The following is a 12,696-nucleotide window of genomic DNA, read 5'->3' as shown; positions in this document are numbered from 1 at the left end:
GGCTGAGTTCTTTATCTCTTCATTTGATGTTCTAGGGTTTCAGAATTGTTGATTCTTTGCTTGGCTTAGTTTTTCGGATCTTTGTTGTGGAGGGACGGCGTGGTGTTTCTGCCTAGAGCGCCATCTTGCCGGAAGTCTCCGTTTTTCGGATTTTTGATGTGAAGGGATGACGTGGTGCTTTTGCCTAGCGTGCCATGTTGCCAGAAGTCCCTTGTGTATAAATTTTTGAATGAAAAACTAATTTGCATTGTAAACTTTCACCTAAAACACAGTTAAAAAAAAAAAAATTAGGGGAGCTCTGCCCAGCAGTCTCACTTTTGGAGTTCTTTTGCAGGGGAAAAAACACTGCGTCGTAGTGGCAAAAAACTGTAAATAATCAGACTATCCACCCAGAGTGAAAGGGTTGAGTAAATTATGATACATTGGCTATGGAATAATATATCAATTAAAAAAAACTTAGAGAAGAACAGTGAGTCAGTTTTGCTGATCTGTATTTTTCCGGAAAACCCTTCATTGTTTGGAGATGTTCATATTAGCATAGATTCATTTATACGAAGAATTATCTTCTATTTTTTAAAATTACGTTTCTGTTGTATTAGTCCCCTGTAAAGGTTAATTCTAACTTTAGTTATCTTTTAAATTTTCTTCCCCTATAATTGGCTAGAGGCTTGTTTTTTTTTTTTTTTTTTTTTTTTTTTTTTTTTTTTGAGTGAACCTCTCTTGGATTCTGTGATTTTTCTATCTCATTAATTCCTGCCTCTGTCTTTATTATTTTGTTTCTTGTTCTTCCTTTGGATTTTCTCTTTTGTTCTTTTCTCAGTTTAGTTGAATTCTTAGTTCACTGACTTTTATCCACGTGTTAGGTCATCATAATTCTTCTTCCCATGTGCAGACCTTTGTGTAGTTTATTTCCACCCTGAACCTGGGCCTGGCTGTGTGACTTGGGACAGCAACAAAGGCGAGGGTTGATACAAGCAGAGACTTGAAAAGTGCCTATGCATTCCAGCTTGCTCTCTCTAGCTGCTGGGAATCCTTTTGCCACTGTGTGAACAAGCTTGAGCTGGCCTCCTGGAAAATGATAGACCATGTGGAAAGAGGCCCCAGCCATCCTCGCAGTGGCTTTTGATATGTGACTGAGGCTATCCTAGATCTTCTAGCTTAGTGTAGTACAAGCTCAGACCAGAAGAGCTGCCCAGCTGCCCAGAAGAGCTCCCACAAAACTGTGAGAAACAGTGTTGTTTATTTTGAGCCATTAAGTTTTGGGGTTAGTGTTAGCTAGCAAAAACTAACTGATAAAACCCATTTTAAATAATAAAACCGTTAGCGTAACTTTTCCGTGAAGTTTAGCTAATATATTATATTCTCATCTTTAGAGAGGTTGTCATTATATTTACTCCGTTACGCAGTGCATAAGATGGTACTTCAAAATCCATAGTATTAAGTTTTTCCTCTTTCTCTGCCTCCTTCCAGTTGCCCTGCGGCCAGATTGTAGCCTATACATTTTCTACTGTAAGAAATTGTGCTTTTCTTTATAGGTGATCACTTTTTGCAAATTTATTGGTGCTTTAAAATAAGTTGTATTTTCTACAGAATACTATCGTGATATGTATATATTCATTCAGCAACATTAAGTATATTCTCTACATGTTAGTAAGGTGGCCTGGTAGCACAGTGGTTAAAGCAATAGACTGCTAAACAAAAGGTTGGCGGTTTGAAACCACCAGTGGCTTCGTGGGAGAAAGATGTGGCAGTCTGCTTCCGTAGAGATTCACGGGCTTGGAAACCATATGGGGTTGCTATGAGTCAGAATCGACTCGACGGCAGTGGTGGGTGCATGCTAGTATCAGTGATGGTTTTGTATTATGATTGTAGTTACTTTGCTTTCTTTCGTATTTCTAGTATTTTTGTGTTTTTTGATACATTATATATTTTCATTGAGAGTAGTAAAATCCATAATGATTCACGGTTATCATAGCTTCATGAAGTATACTTTTTACCAGCAAAAAATGGTTCTCTCTCCTTTGTTAGAAACAAAATGCTTATTAATCTGTCAGTATGATTTGGAGTAACTTTTTTGGGGAAGAATACATAATTGGTATATTTTCTGAGGCTTTCTGCAAATCTGTTGTCTTTGCGTAGGATTAGTCTTTGTCTGGGAATAAAATTTCTGCTCTTACAAACAAAACTTCCAAGACTGCATAGTCACTAAAAATAACAGGATTTACGGGGAAAATAAGGTAAAGGGCAGATCACTCAAGACCTCTATAGCTTTGAAACCAGAGTACTAACAAAAATAATTGGTACCTCATGAGATAACTTGGGCAGCCTAATCAGACCGCTTAGCATGGCTAGAGGCTGCGGCAGAGCAGAGTTGAAGATGTTGAAACACAATAGGATGGAAATTGCTGGTCTGCATGGTCTTGAGATTGTGCAGGTGAAAGTAGCTTTCTAAGCCAGTGGGGTGGTATAAACGTGAACACAGCAATTTTGTGTGTGTGTGTGCTTTAGGTGAAAGTTTACAGCTCAAATTAATTTCTCATACAAAGATTTATACACATATTGTTTTGTGATATTAGTTGCAATACCTACAATGTGACAGCACACTCCCCCTTTCCACCCTGGGTTCCCTTTGTCCATTCAACTAGCTCCTGTCCCTTCCTGCCTTCTCATCCTGCCTCTGGACAGGAGCTGCCCATTTGGTCTCATGTATCTGATTGAACTAAGAAGCACACCCCTCACGAATATTATTTTTTGTTTTATAGTCCAGTCTAGTCTTTGTCTGAAGAGTGGGCTTCGGGAATGGTTTTGGTTCTGGGTTATCAGAGGGTCCAGGGGCCATAGTTTCGGGGGTTCCTCCAGTTTCTGTCAGACCATTAAGTCTGGTCTTTTTACGTGGACACAGCAATTTACTGTCATTAAAAAACCGTGTAAAGAGAGGTGCTCCTCTGAGGAAGGAAATTTGGGTGCAGGTGCTCATTTTTATTTTCTTAAAATAGAAATAAGAAGGCTCCTGCCCTGGCAGTAGCTGGACTGATGAGGATCTTTTCCTTTCCCACTGAAAGTTACAATTCTTTTCCTGCTATTTCCGCTGCTCTTGCCTAGGAAAATTCATAAATGAACTGACACAGCTTCCCTGTTACATTGGTATTGTTATTTTATTTACTACTTATAAATTAACTGGTATTACAGGAGTATGTCTTATAATAGAACAGACTGTGTTGGGTAATTTGATAGGTGGAAATCTGAGTCTTATTTTAAGTCTCTTTGAAATTCAGAGTTTGTAAAACTGGGAATAACTACCTTAGCTAATAAAGAGTGTCTGTTTTTAGATAAAAGTTTTCAAAACTCTTAGGAAATAGCAACTCTAACGATTGTATTGCAGTTTCAATACCTCAGTCTAAGGTAATGAATTTCAGATGCTCATTTTTATTTTGGTGGCCATTAGGTATTCCTAGAGATTTGTATCATCGGGCTTCAAGCTGTCAGCATATTAATTGATTTGTTGACGGTAGAGCCATCATTTTGTTGTTGGTGGGAATATATGCAACAAAACATATACCAATTCAACACTTTCTCAGTGTTCTATTTAGTGACATTGATTATATTTTTGAGTTATGCAACCATTCTCACCTTCTTTTTCTGAAGGTTCCTCCCTCATTAACATAAGCTCACTTCCCCCTAAGGTTCCTGTGTAGTCTTTTGAGTTGCTGTTGTCAATTTTATTCACATGTAAATAGTTCTTAAAAGAGCATAATGCTCAATGCAGGCCTTTTTTACTGGTAAGCTTAACTGTTGTTTCGGTTTTAAGATGACTTCAGGGAATACTTTTGGTTTAAGGTTTAAAAATTATCTCAGGGCAATAGTTTCCGGGATTCATCCAACCTCCGTGGCTTCAGAAAGTCTAGAGTCCATGAGAGTTTAAAATTCTTTTCTGCATTTTCTCCCTTTCAATCAGAATTCTTCTGTCAGTGTTCAGTAATGGTAGCCAGTCACCATCCAGTTTTTCTGGTCATGGCAAAGGAGGCAGCTGTTCATGGAGGCAGTTAGCCACACATTCCATATCCTCCTCCTGTTCTTGAGTCTCCTTCTTTCTCTATTGCTCCGGGTGGAATCCATCATTTTGTAATGACTTTCATCTGTGAAAATGGTTTCATCCAGGTTTGTATGGTATTCAATTGTAATACTAGAAGAGATAAGGAAGAGGGGAGTCAGTTCAGGATTGAGTGTTTTCAGGGTGGGTATGTACGTGTGAGATGGGCTAGTAGGAGAAGATTGAAGATACTGGTAAGAAAAGAGTTGAAGTAATTGGGGTTGAGGCTGAGTAAGAATAAAGTAAAGAAATGATTAGTATAATGGGATGGGAGAAATAAGAATATTAAGATACTGACGATATTAATGAGCCCAGAAAATAACTTTTGTAACAGTAAAGGGAAAAAGCTGAAAAACCACTAGCTATGGAAATATTACCGTTTAAGATTTTGGAGGTAGAATCTTACATATTGCTGTTGTCTGTGGAAATTAGTTGTTTCAGATTGGATGAAGGGTATTGAAGTTGAGGACTAAAGGGAATATTGAAGGGCAGGTTGAGAGTGGGTTAGTCCCAAGGACATTGGCAGTCTGCCCTAACGAGTCATAGAAGTAGAAATGGATAGAAATTGTATTAACTGGTTTCAGAATCCTCAGTGAATGAGGTAGCTGAATTATTGGGAAGGATAGAAGGAGTAGTATAGTTTGATGTCATGAGCCTAAATGGAAACAGTACTTTTGGATAAGGATACATAAATAATCCTCTGAAGTTGGTCATGGGGATCCAGGGCAGTCCCTCCTGATGGTGAGAGAATAGACCCTTCGGACTGCACAGGGCCAGAGAAGAATTATGCTTTAGGAAGGTGAGGAAATTGGTAGTAGTTAGGGTGGTACTAGAGGATGGCAGTATAGAAAAGAGTCATTGAAGAAGGTTGTCAGAGATGGATGACCAGAGTGAGAAGCATGCCAGCACAAGCTGAGATCCAGGTAGGTATCAGAAGCCTGAGAAAGTTAGCATGCTGTTTTTGCCCAGCCTTCAATTGGAATATAGTAGAGTAATTGTTCTGGTGTGTTCTAAAAAAATGCTCTCTAGTTAAGAACCATGACTTCTGCCTAGAGTTTGGGTTGGTAGAACTAGAGAAACATTGAGCAGTTTGGGGAGAGATAAGAATTTAGAGAATTTTTAGTAGGACTAAAACCACAAGTTATTAAATGACTACGTGGATGGCTTGCGAACGTGTTTGCCTTTTGTTCTTTATTTCTTGTCTAACTGCTTACAGTTCTTTTTCATTTAGCATTATAGGGAGTTGAGTTTTCAGAACCTCTAGATGTTCTTGATACTTTGAACTGTGTTTGGAAAACTTAGATACTTGTACTTATTGTTATTAAGGAGACCTGGTGGTGCAGTGGTTAAAGCACTCAGCTGCTAACCAAAAGTTCAGCAGTTTGAACCCACCAGCTGCTCTGCAAGAGAAAGATGTGACAGTCTGCTTCCGTAAAGATTTACTGTCTTGGAAACCCTGTGGGGTCGCTATGAGTCTGAATTGACTCAACAGCAGTGGGTTATTGTTGTTATTACCAGTAATGACATTATAAAACCAAACCTGTTGTCATCAAGTCAGTTCCGAATCATGGTGACCAATTGTTATTTATTGGGAAAATAATTCTTTATTTCCCTGTGAAAGAAGTAGTGTAAGTTGGAAGTTGTTGATCATTGTCATGGTTTGAATTATGTCCCCCCAAAAATGTGTGTATCAATTTGGCTGGGCCATGATTCCCAGAATTGTGTGGTTGGCCTCCATTTTGTGATTGTAATTTTATGTTAAAGAGAATTAGGGTGGGATTGTAACACCACCTTTACCCAGGTCACATCCAATGTAAAGGGAGTTTCCCTGTGGTGTGGCCTGCACCACCTATTATCTCTCAAGAGATAAAAGGAAAGGGAAGCAAGCAGAGAGTTGGGGACCTCATACCACCAAGAAAGCAGTTCTGGGAGCAGAGCGTGTCCTATGGACCCAGGGTCCCTGCACGGAGAAGCTCCCAGTCTGGGGGAACAATGATGAGAAGGCTGACAGAGAGAGAAAACCTTCCCCTGGAGCTGACACCCTGAATTTGGACTTTTAGCCTAGTTCACTGTGAAGAAATAAACTTCTCTTTGTTAAAACTATCCGCTTGTGGTATCTCTGTTATAGCAGCACTAGATAACTAACACAATCATGTAAGATTATTTTTCTAAAATTTTTTATGTTAGTCCCAGTAATATTCTGTGGTTTGCAAGCTTTTTGAGATATCAAAAGAGGTGTAAACTTGTGCATTAATTTTCCCCGCTTTTACAAATTTAGATAAAGTTTACATACAATGAAATGCACAGATTTTAAATGGTTGAGTTTTGAAAAATGTTTGTTGTTGTGTGCAGTTGATTCCGACTCATAGCAACCCTATAACTCAGAGTAGAGCTTCCCTATAGGGTTTCCTAGGCTGTAATCTTTACAGGAGCAGATCGCCTGGTCTTTTCTCCCGCAGATCAGCTGGTAGGTTTAAATCATGGATTTTTTATTAGCAGCCAAGTGCTTAACCATTGCACCACCAGGACTCCTTTTGAAAAATGTGTACACCTATGTAATTACCACCCCAGTGGGGATATAGAATGTTTTCATTATCCCAGGAAGTTACCTGGTGCTTCTTTGTAGTCAGTTCACCAACCCACTCTGGCCTGTCTTCTCAGACAATCTCTGATCTGATTTTTGTCACCATAGATTAGTTTTGCCTGTTCTAGAATATCATATAAGTGGAATTATATACTATGTACTCTTTTGTATCTGGCTCTTTTCAGTCAGCATTATGTCTGAGATAGTCATTGTTGTTACAAAGTCTCACCAGTTAATTTTCATTGCTGAGTAATATTCCATTGTATGAATATATCCCAATTGGTTATCCCTTTTTCTGTTGATAGACCTTTGCATTGTTTCCAGTTTGGGCTGTTATGAGTAAGGCTGCTATGAACATTCATGTACAAGTCTTTTTTTGTGATATGTTTTCATTTATTTTGGATAATTACCTGCAAGTGGAATTGCTGGGTCATAGAGTAGGTGTGTGTTTATAAGAAATTGCCAGTTTTCCAAGGAGTTGAACATATTTAAGCTCCCAGCGAGTAAAGAGTTGCCGCTGTTCCTCATCCTTGCCAACAATTAATTTTAGTCATTCTCTTGGATGGAATAGTATCGCATTGTGGTTTTAATTTGTATTTCTCTGATGACTAATTATGTTTAGCACCTTTCTGTATGCTTGTTGACTATTTATATATTTTGAAAAATGTCTTTTCATATCTTTTGCCTATTTTATTTGATTAGGTTTCGTTTTTTTTTTGGATTCTAAGAGTTCTTTTTATATCTTAGAAACAAGTTCTTTTTTAGATATGTGTTGTGAATATTTTCTCCCAGTTTGTGACTTGAATTTCCTTTTGTTAACAATTTCTTTTGAGGAGTAGAAGTTTTTAATTTTGATAAAGACTAATTTATCATTTTTTTTTCTTTTTGGTTCTTTTTTTTTTTTGGAAGCAAAGATGTCTTTACTTATCCCAGGTCACAAGGATATTCACCTACATTTTCTTCTAGAAACCTTGTAGTTTTAGCTTTTACATTTCAGTCTGTCATTTATCTCAAGTCAGTTTTTGTATGATGTATAAGATAGGGTCCAAGATTTTTTTTTTTTTTTTTCTATATGTTTATCCAGTTGTCTTAGCACCACTTGTTGAAAATGCTTTTCTGTTGAACTGCCTGGTGGCTTTGTTAAAATTTCATTGGCTCTATATTTTTGGTCATATTTTTTTGAATCTACTCTGTTCCATTGGTATATCTACTCTTTTATCAGTATTGCAATGTCTTGATTACGATAGCTTTTTCAGTATGTTGTAAAATCAGGTAATGTGATTTTCACTTTTCAAGATGGTTTGGGCATTTTAATTACATTTTAAAATCAGTTTGTTTATTTCTTTAAGAAATCTGTTGAGATTTTGTTAGAAATACTTTGAATCTGTAGATCAATTTGGGAAGACGTGACATCTGAACAATATTGAGGCTTATCTAAGCATGGTGTATCTCTTCACTCCGTTAAGTCTTCTCCAATTTTTTCTCAGCCAAGTTTTGTAGTTTTCAGTGTAGAGGCCTCCCATATCTTTAGTTTTAATGTTATAATAGTCTTTTAAAAATTTTATTTATGGCAGTTATTGCTAATATATAAACATACAATTAATTTTTGTATGTTGACTTTGTATTCTGAGACCTTGCTAAATTTAATTACTGGATTTATTAGTATTTCAGTAGATTTCTTAGTGTTTCTACACACACGATCACGTCATCTGTGAATAATGACAGCTTTACTTCATCTTTTCTGATCCTTATGCTTTTTTATGTTTTGTTCTTGTCTTAATGCATTGGCCGGGACCTGCAGTATAAGGTTGGGTAGAAGTGGTGAGAGTGGACCTCCTTGCCTTGTTTCTGATCTTAGGAAAATTCACCCTTGGTATGATGTTAGTAGGGTTTTTGTAGATGCCCTTTAGCAGACTGAGGAAGTTTCTGTGTAGTTTGCTGACACTTTTTTTTTCTTTTTAATTATTAATGGGCTTTGAAATTTTCCCTGTGTTTTTTCTGCATCTGTTGAAATAATATGGTTTTTATTCTTTATTCTGTTATTGTGGTGAACTGTATCGATTTTTAAAGGTTAATCTTTTATATATAGTTGGTGATGATATATTACCCTTTTATATATTGCTAGATTCAATTTGCTAGTGTTTTGTGGTGAATGTCTATGTTCATGAGGGATATTCGTCTGTAATTTTCTTTTCTCATAGTGTCTTCATCAGGTTTTGGTATCTGTATGATGCTGGTATCATAATATAAGTTGGGAAGCATTCTCTTTGACATTTTTGAAAGAGTTTATATAAGATTGGTATCACATTTTCCTAAATGTTTCGAAGATTTCACTAATGAAGCCATCTGGACCTGGAGCTTTTTTGGGGGGAAGGTTTTTTAATTATTCAGAGATTCTATTTTCTTGTGATAGTTTTGGTAAATTGTGTTTTTCAAGGACTTTTTTCTGTTTTATCTAAGTTGTTGAATTTTTCATCGTGAAGTTGTTCATGATAGCCTTTTTGTGTTTTTAATATCTGTAGGATCTGTGATAATGTTCTCTTTCTCATTCCAAATATTGATGATTTGTCTTTTCTCCCTTTTCTTGATCAGTCTTGTGAGGGGTTAAACTATTTTATTAATGTTTTCAAATAATTATGTTTTGGTTTTATCATTATAGTTAATTTCTTTATTATGGTATTTTGATCACAGAAGGTGGCTTGTATGATTTCTGATTAGAATCTCTCTCTCTTTTTTTTTTTTAAAAATGTGTATGGTCTAATTCATGTTTATTCTCCCTGTCCCCATACTCTTTCATGTACCATAATTATATTGCTCAAATCATCTATGTGTGTACTAAATTTTTATTTCTTTGATTGTTTTTCCCCGAGAGGATGTTAGTTTCACTGGTGATTGTAGATGTGTCTGTTTTTTGTTGATTTTTTTCTGTTTATACTTTGAAGCTCTTTTGTCTGTTGCACTATTATGTCTTCTTGTGGTTTTTATTTATATGCAATCTTTCTTAGTCCTGTGTAACACTTTTTACCTTGAGTTCTAGTTTGTCTGATGTTAGTACTACCTTATCTACTTTTAATTTTTCTGTTTACTTTGCATATATTTTAAAATTTTGTTCTAGATGCATCTATTGTAAACAGCATCTACCTAGGCTAAGACTGAGTTTTTTTTTTTAACAAGCAAATTTAAACTACTTACAGTTATTGTGATTGATATTTTTTTTTGTACCCAGCTTTCTTGTTGCATTTCCCCCTTCCCTTTCGCCTACCCCCTTGCCCCATTTCTCTTTCTTTCTTCTCCTTTCTCCTTTGTTTCCTCTCCCCACTTTTCCCAGTTTCCTACTCCCTAGATGTTTACTAGTGCTTCCTGGACTGCCTGTAGGGCAAGCTATTTACAGGAGGCTACTAGCTTTTTGTCCTATTGCATTTGATACTCTCTATAGGATAAATGAAGGAGCCATGGTGGTGCAGTGGTTAAAGTGCTTGGCTGCTAACCGAATGGTTGGTAATTCGAAATCACCAGCCACTCCTCAGAAGAAAGATGTGGCAGTCCGCTTCTGTAAAGATTTACAGCTTTGGAAACCCTATGGGGCATTTCTACTCTGTCGTATAGGGTTGCTATGAATCGGAATTGACTCGACGACAATAGGTTTTTGGGTATAGGATAAATGAAGTCCCTGGCTGCTAACCCAAAGGTTGGAGGTTTGAATTTGAACCTACCCAGAGGTGCCTTGGAAGAAAGGCCTGATAATTTACTTCCAAGAAATCAGTCACTGAAAACCCTATGGAGTGCAGTTCTAATCTGACACACATGCGATTGTCATGAGTTGGAATCGAGTTCATGTCAGTTGGTTATAGGATAAATAAAGTAGTGCTACCTAGCCAGTGTAGTAGCTTTCCTCTATGTAAGCTTCAAATCTCATTCTGAGTTAATGATTAGATCCAGTCCAGAAATGAGAAAATTCATTTTATTGGAGAAATTTCTTAGTAAAGTTGTTACTATGTTTTCTTATGAAGTATGCGATCCCATCTTGACCTCTTTGTGTACCATGTTTCAGACGTATAGTGCAGGATCAGTAAATATTATGAAATCAAATGTTGTGAAATTTTATAGTTGGTCTCCCTTGTACCTTTTTGTTTTCCGTTTCAATGTTTAGAATATGTAGATTCTACACTACTATTGCACAACGTTAAATAACAGTATATCAGTTAGAAAGAAAGAACTTCCCTGTCTTTATTCTTTCAGTTCTTTCTGATTATCATGGAGAAAATCTGTTTGATCCTTCATTTCTCTCAAATACTAGCTAATATTCCCCCGCTTCCTTTTTGTAAACAATGAACCTGGGGCGGGGGGTGGTTATGCTCTGTCTTGTGGGATACCAGTATTTAGCTAGAATTTAGTAATGTTTTTTGTTTTCCTTTTAATTGATTTTATGATTACCTTCTACTTTGTCACAGTAGCTACAGATTTTCCACTCAAGTTAATGGTTAAATTTACTCTTAAAAGTTTTGCTTTAAAAAGATGAATTGATTTTAAAGAAAAACATTAAATACAGCTGGGATAGAGAAATATGATAGAATGGGAGAATGTGAGATGTGTTGGAGGTTGGATGTGGACCTTGTGGAGAAAGTGGTATGGAAATGAGTGAAATTTAAGATTCACTTTTTCAGCATTTCTCAGGATTTTCGATATTTTTGTTTCATCTGCAGCACTAATCTTGGTTTAACAGGCGTTGGCGTTTCAAGCCCTCCAGCAGCTCTGTGGGAGATAGATGTGGCAGTTTGCTTCCATAAAGATTAAAGCCTAGGAAACCCTGTGGGGCAGTTCTGCTTTGTCCTATAGGGTTCTTATGAGTTGGAATTGACTTGACTGCAGTGGGTTTTACTGAGCATGTCCTTTGTGCAGGGAACTAGGTCCTAGGGATATGATGAGAAATACAGTGTTACTCACCTTGTAGTCTAGGTAGGGAAGAGGACAAGTGGACGCACAGCAGCTGGTGCAGGCTATACTGGGGTAAATGCTGTCAAAGTGGAAAGGACATCGTGCTGACAGAGGAAGCAGAGGTCGTATTTGTCTGTGGGCTTGACGCCTTGGCTCAAACTTATGTTTTAACCAAGATGCCCTTCTGGCTTCCATGTTTTGTCTCTCTTCCTAAATCCACATTAGTTTTTTGGTGGAGAAGGGGCATTTCTTTGTAGAAGTTACCTTGAGAAGCACTGTCCAGAAGGAAGGGTATCACACTGGCACTCAGAAGACAGAGTGGCCGCCAGATTTTAGCTGGATAATGACTTAATTGTTTTGAGTCCCAGTTTCTTCATCTTTGTTGATGATAAAACCTACTCTTCATCCTGTTTCGTAAGCTAACACATGTGAGAGCTGTTTGTGATATGTTTGTACATCACTGTTACCTTCACTGTATTATCAGTTTCAGAATACTGATGGTTAATGATTTTACTAAAATACTGAGGGTATTTTAGATGTTTAATTCTTTTCCTTCTCATTTTCTCCCCTATTTTTTTTCTAGGTCTTGATGCAGAACTTTATTATGTGAGAAACGACCTTGTTAGTCATTATGCTCTCTCCTTTAACCTGTTAGTACCCAGTGAGACAAATTTCCTGCACTTCACTTGGCGTGCAAAGTCCAAGGTAAGAGAGTGGTTAAACACAGACATCATGACAGGGTCACCCAGGCCCCAGAGACCAAGGCAAGGGCTGTATGTGAGGGGTAGGCTGCCACCTGTACAAAAGGGTCAGTGGGTAGTGGACTGTAACAGTACGGTCTTTTCAGGTTTATATTTTAAACCTTTAGCCTATTCCTTTCATATTTCTCAAACCCTTTGAAATGAAGGTGGCCATCGTTTAAGTGGTTAGCACATGACAGAACACTTACATCCTTCCAGGCTCTTCTTTTTTTTTTTTTTTTTAAATTGTATTTCAGGTGAAGGTTTACAGAACAAATAGTTTCTCATGAAACAGTAGTACACATATTGTTTTATGACATTGGTTAACAACCCCACAACATGTCAAC

The 12,696-nt window shown here is 37.2% G+C and overlaps 1 protein-coding gene across 1 annotated transcript in view; it reads left to right on the top strand.

Moving 5' to 3' along the window:
* The window catches only part of RYK (receptor like tyrosine kinase), a 164,356-nt gene that overhangs the window by 57,190 nt on the left and 94,470 nt on the right, over positions 1 to 12,696 (top strand). The window contains exon 2 of the mRNA XM_004381414.1: positions 12,193 to 12,314. The gene's annotated coding sequence lies outside the window, so the exon portion shown is untranslated. The remainder of the gene's footprint in view (positions 1 to 12,192; positions 12,315 to 12,696) is intronic.

The sequence above is a fragment of the Trichechus manatus genome, unplaced genomic scaffold (assembly GCF_000243295.1).
Source record: "Trichechus manatus latirostris isolate Lorelei unplaced genomic scaffold, TriManLat1.0 scaffold00084, whole genome shotgun sequence".
NCBI classification, from domain to species: domain Eukaryota; kingdom Metazoa; phylum Chordata; class Mammalia; order Sirenia; family Trichechidae; genus Trichechus; species Trichechus manatus.
Note: the sequence above shows the minus strand (reverse complement) of the source record. Positions and strands in the feature narration are given on the sequence as shown.